The 5,809-nt window shown below is 39.7% G+C and overlaps 1 protein-coding gene across 1 annotated transcript in view; it reads left to right on the top strand.

Moving 5' to 3' along the window:
* RBFOX1 (RNA binding fox-1 homolog 1) overlaps positions 1-5,809 on the top strand; it is a 2,539,409-nt gene that overhangs the window by 1,357,594 nt on the left and 1,176,006 nt on the right.

The following is a 5,809-nucleotide window of genomic DNA, read 5'->3' as shown; positions in this document are numbered from 1 at the left end:
AACCAATCAGTCTAGTGAATCAGAGCCCAGTTTTGGGGTCTGACAGACTCAGGGTTGAATTGCTGTGAGGACTTGAGCTAGTCTCTCTAGTTGTTGCAAGTCAGTAATGTCATCTACAAAATGGAATAATAATGCCCAGTTCATGGATTGGTAGTGAAGACTGAAGGGGATGCTACCTGCAAAGTATTCAGATGTTTACCTGGTGTATGGTAATTGCTGAATACATGTTAGCCATTATCCCAGTGTTGTGTGTGTTGATGACAATGGTAAACAAGAATGCTTGAGGAGGTTTGATTCATCTTTCTTTTCCCTTCTGAATTTTGAAGTCCTTGGAAAGGGGAAAAATAAACACAATTTTTATATTCCTTTTGTTGCAGAAATGTGTAATTACATGATATATACACATACATATGTGTGTACATTTTATACCAACAATTATATAGAACATGAACATGTATATGTATACACATACAACTCTATGTAGTGTGTATCAATGTATTATGTATAAGATACATATTATAAATGTATAGTCTAGAGTATGTCTGGTAGTATATTGTTATGTGTTATACATAATATAAAATATATTGTGTCTTATTAGATTACATATATTCCTGACATCTATGTTACAATCATTTCTAATTTTTAGAAAATGTATTTATCTAAAGAAGAAACATCAGCTACCCCCTGCAAGTTCGGAGGGCTGGTTTTTATTATTATTTGTTTTGACACTTGAGTGGCAGCAACTTCCAGTTACAGCCAGAGTCTCATTGCGTAATCCCTCGGAAATGTCCCTAGGTAACAGGATGTGCCCACTGCTCATGGAAGTCAGTTCTGTTAAATAGGGAGGATTTTATCTGTCTGAATAAATATTTCTGGGTCTCTTCTCACTCTCTGGATTTGAAATGTGAACAGGCAAGAAGGGTCCTCACTATAAATCAGCAGTTTCCATGAAGTCGCCACCGATTTAGAGCAGACAGCAGCTTTTGGGTTGAAATAAAGATCACGAAGTGCAGACGTAGGCAGCAAATGCTGGGGATAATGTGTGGAGTTTATGGGACTATTGAGCGAATGTTTTTCAAGGATTGATAGGAAGGAGAATGCTTTTTGGAAATAAGTTAGCTAATCGATAATTGGCAAGGGAAACATGGAAATACTTGGTAGAAATTGATGCCAGCTACAGCAGTCCACACAAGTACATCTCAAACCTACCGTTCCAACATGCAGAGTGTACTAAGTCTGTCTAATCACATTTTCCTCATCTTCGTGCTATTCTTAAGTTGCCATGGGGGTAAGAGTAGACACGGTAGGAATGAATGATGTCTCCAAGGACAGGATGACAGAAAAGTAAGAAAAATGGGCTTGTTTTAAGGAAGGGCCATTTTTATGAATGGTTGGAAGAATGGAGGAGAGAAGGACAGCAAAAAGTGGTAGGAGAAGTGGCAGGTGAACCAGGCAGGGACAGTTTCCTAAAAAGTAGGAGGAATTTCACAGAGACAGCAACCATGGATGGTGCCACATCCTGTAATGAATTTGAGGATGAACAAGAGTCATTGGACTTATCCTCCAGTGAGTCAGTTTTCTATGTTTTGACCAACTTTATACCTAAATCATTCCCCACAATTAAGTATGAGTTCCCCGAGAGCAGGTACCAGGGTTTATTCATTTTGAAAACCCCAGGGTCTGGCAGACATATGAGGGATGAATAAATGTGTTTTGAAAGTACGCATGAATGAATGAATGGATAAATAAGTGCTGACCTTAACATAACAGTTTAATGTCCATACAAAATGAAAATACCAAAGTGTTAAGTAATTAGAAATTGGCAAAATGAGGCACAAGAAACCATATTAGATACGTGGTAGCTGTAGGAGATTAAGAAATAGTATCCCGTTATTTCCCTACTGAGTAAGAACCAACTGAAAATGAAGGTGGGCAGGAAGGCAAAAGGAAGTAAACAATCTTCTTTCATTTAGCCTAATGTTTTTACCGTTCTGATCCCATCCCTTTGAAGTGTTCGGAATAGGCAAATCTGTATAGATGCGAAGTAGATTAGTCACCACCTAGTGATGGCGAGTGAACTGCAGATGTGCATGCACCAGGGTTTTCTCCTGGGGTAATAAAAAATGTTCTAAGATTAAATTGTGGTGATAATGGCACCACTCTGTGAATATACTAAAAGCTACTGAGTTGTATACCTTGAATTGGTGAATTTTACAGTTTTTGAACTCTATCTCAATAAAACTGAAAAACAAAACAAAAAGCCGTCTGCATATTAATCAAATAAACCCAAATTTAAAGATATGGCCAAGTGGGCTTGCTTATACTCTCCTGATTTGCGCCGACATGCCCATCAATCGCTGACCCTGTGGAAACCGTCAGGCAATCCCCTGGCCTCCAGTCCTCACAGACGCGCGCGCGCGCGCGCGCACACACACACACCCACACATACACACACACACACACACACACACTCTTGCTCAGGACTTGTGCATTTTCTGCTAACCGGAGATTTTGACATAGGACTAAGGGACTAGCCTATGTCCCGGTTCTTTTCCCAAGGTCACCAATTTGATAAACTGTTCCTTCCTGTGCATGGAGGAATCAGAAGCTCAGGAGAGGCCCAGAATATTATGCTAGAAACATTTTTGCACATGGAAACACAAGGCAGGAAGATAAGTGGGTGCCTCTGTTCTTGTGTCTTATACATTTTATGTCCAGTCGTGTTTGCGTTTCTATCATAAATACTCTTTTTTTTTTTTAAATTGTACTTTAGGTTCTGGGGTCCATGTGCAGATCATGCAGGATTGTTGCATAGGTACACACATGGCAATGTGGTTTGCTGTCTCCATCTCCCCATCACCTACATGTGGCATATTTCCCCATGGTATCCCTCCCCAACCTCCCCCCACCCACTGTCCCTCCTTTGGCCCCCGCAACAGACCCAAGTGTGTGATGCTCTGCTCCCTGTGTCCATGTGTTCTTGTTGTTCAGCACCCACCTATGAGTGAGAACATGCGGTGTTTGATTTTCTGTTCTTGTGTCAGTTTGCTGAGAATTACGGTTTCCAGATTTGGAAGTCCTACACTAGAAAATGTTCCCTGCATTCCCTATCAGGTGAGATCAAAGTATACAAAGGCCTTCTCTTTAGTTAATTTCCTTTTATCCAAATCCTATCCATTGGACATAATCAGGATTTATAAAACCCATCAATTCCGGGAGAATGGTCATGAGAAAGCTTGATGACATGTGGCTTTTGACTGTACAGTAGTCAGAAGTCTAGTTCTTCATGTATTAAAAGACACCATTCCATCCATTGGGTGTGTGTGTCTGTGTTTATTTAGGTAGACACTTGCATGTAGTTGCATTGACATTTAGACAGACTTGCCCATTCTAGACATTTTCTCACTATTAAATGCACATGGCTAGCGCAGTGTCTGGTTATTAGTCAATTCTCATTAAATACTGGCTGCATAAGGCAATGGGGTCACAGGCATTTGGAATATAGGAGGAGTGACTCTACTAATTCAGGCATTACTGGATGAAAGGGGTTCTTTATTGGAACCAACTACATTTTTTTTGTCCTCGGTAATATTAGTCTTACTTTGAGGCTCTAGTGTGTTTTGAGACTAGTGAAACTCCCCTGGCCTTCAGAATTATAATTTAAATCTTTTATCCCTCCAGAACTCAGGACATTTAATTTATCATGATTCATAAAAGACCAGTAATAAACCGTGTCTTTATTTAAACGTGGGCGGCATTGACTTCCCGCTGGAGGAATTGGGTGTTCTTTATCAATGTCTCTCTATCTACTTATCACGGATCCTGCATGTGTACAAAAAGCCATCTTTGTCAGTCAGGGGGAGATTTTATTAACTAAAGGTTCATTTGTTCTTCAAGTGACACTATCTCTTCGGAATTACCAGATGTTGTTCAAACTGTGCTGGCTCTCCTTTTATTCTGGTGATGGCAAATGTTGAATGTGGTGAATAAATATTGAGCACTGTCCTCGGTCATCTTAAATAAATGTGATAAAATGAAAACATGTCGCCTCTGAGGTCTCATTTGTTCTCAGGAAGTCCACGGCGCATTAAGGCCCACAGACAATGAAAGGCGAACCAGCCATTCACTGGGTGTTCCATTATGAGACATTCTTGTCATTTTCCAGATTGCATTTTAGATTAATATATAGTGTGAGATAAGGTGACATGTACTGAGATGATGCCACAGTGCCGTGGCCGAATTGTTTTGTTATAATCGTATGATATAGACAATTAAATGTATTGTGGTGAGCTTCCCTGGAAATTTGCCTTTAAAAGAAAAAGTGGAAGAAAATAAATTAATGGTAGTTTTCTTATGACTCAGACCTGAAGGATCTCATAGGAATGCAGGTGTTATATTTTGACCCTTGTTTGCTATCACGCCAAGACTGGTGATTGTCTTCTGAGGAGGAGTAGAGGGGATTTCACTTAACTGGATGATCACAGAACTGAGGTTTTATCATCCATTGCTTGTCATGAATTAAATATTTATAATATTAAAGAGTAGGAAAGAACAATCTGTCAAAACAGACGTTTTGGAATCACCATGCCCTTCTTTTGTGGGTGATGCATGACACCCATGAATTAAGATTAAAAAGAGGATATAAAGTTGAATCTTGCTTTCACAGTGGGGGTAAAACTTATGAATGCTTTGAAAATAATTGCTAATAATTATACTCAAATCGTATTACATCAGGAAATGGAGATGTGAACCAGACTGGGATGGTAAGATCCAAAATAACAGCCACAGTTTCTCTAATTTATTACATTGTCATCCGTCTTGTGATTTAACGTCATTTTTCACGGTGTGCAGTAATATATGGGATTAAAGTTGGTGGCTGTCTGTTGTGCAGAAATGTTGAAAGAAATGAAGTATCTCTGGGGGTGTTGCCGAACTCATGTTGAAGGGGTAGTTAAGTGTCGCTGATTAATTTCCTTTCTATCTCTGATGAAATGGAGAAAGGGTAAATGCTCCTTTCTACCAAGTGTATCTCATTGCAAACTGCAGCTCAGAAGTTGCATAAGCGTTTTCCTTCTTCGGTATAAATTGATTTGCTGTGAAAAATCTCGGACGGTTCCATTTCAAGGCAGTGTTTTATTTGGCAGTGCAGGACAAATGTAGAGCTAAGTAGATTTGTCGGCTAATTTATTGGTCGTTTTAATATTGTGTCTTCTCCACTTCGGTGTGTTAAGTACTTCACCGATGCTTCTTCAGCTGTATACTGCTTATGGCATGCCCAACTCATCTTAATTAAATTCTTTCTTGCAACAACCTTGTTTTTCTCATGGGATACGTTGCTGTCACTGTGAGACATTTTCTAGGAAAATGGAGATATATTTTTCATAATTAAGCTCTTTTTTTAGGCTCTAAATATTAGTCACTTAAATTAATATTAAGTTATTATGTACTCTAAATCAGTGCTTTACAAGTCTTTCAAAAAAATATCTGTTGCCCGGAAGCCTGGGAGGAGTGTGATAGGGCTGGAGGGTAACGTGCAGGTGTGTTGGGTTAGTGATGGGTGAAATGACTTTATGTGGCTTGTCCCCACCTCCCATTGTCAGAAGCAATCAAAGAAAGCATTTTGCAAATCGAGAATAAGAAAGAGGCCTTGCAGAGCATGTTACTGCCCTGGCTGCTGCTGCTGCTGCTGCTGCTGCTGCTGGCACCCCTGCTGAGATCAGCTCGGTGCCATCTTCTCTTTTAGAAAGAGAAGAGAATATCCTGAACTGTGCATTTATACTTTTTTGAGAAAACATGGAATTCCTGACCA

The sequence above is a fragment of the Saimiri boliviensis genome, chromosome 12 (assembly GCF_048565385.1).
Source record: "Saimiri boliviensis isolate mSaiBol1 chromosome 12, mSaiBol1.pri, whole genome shotgun sequence".
Classification (NCBI taxonomy): domain Eukaryota; kingdom Metazoa; phylum Chordata; class Mammalia; order Primates; family Cebidae; genus Saimiri; species Saimiri boliviensis.
Note: the sequence above shows the minus strand (reverse complement) of the source record. Positions and strands in the feature narration are given on the sequence as shown.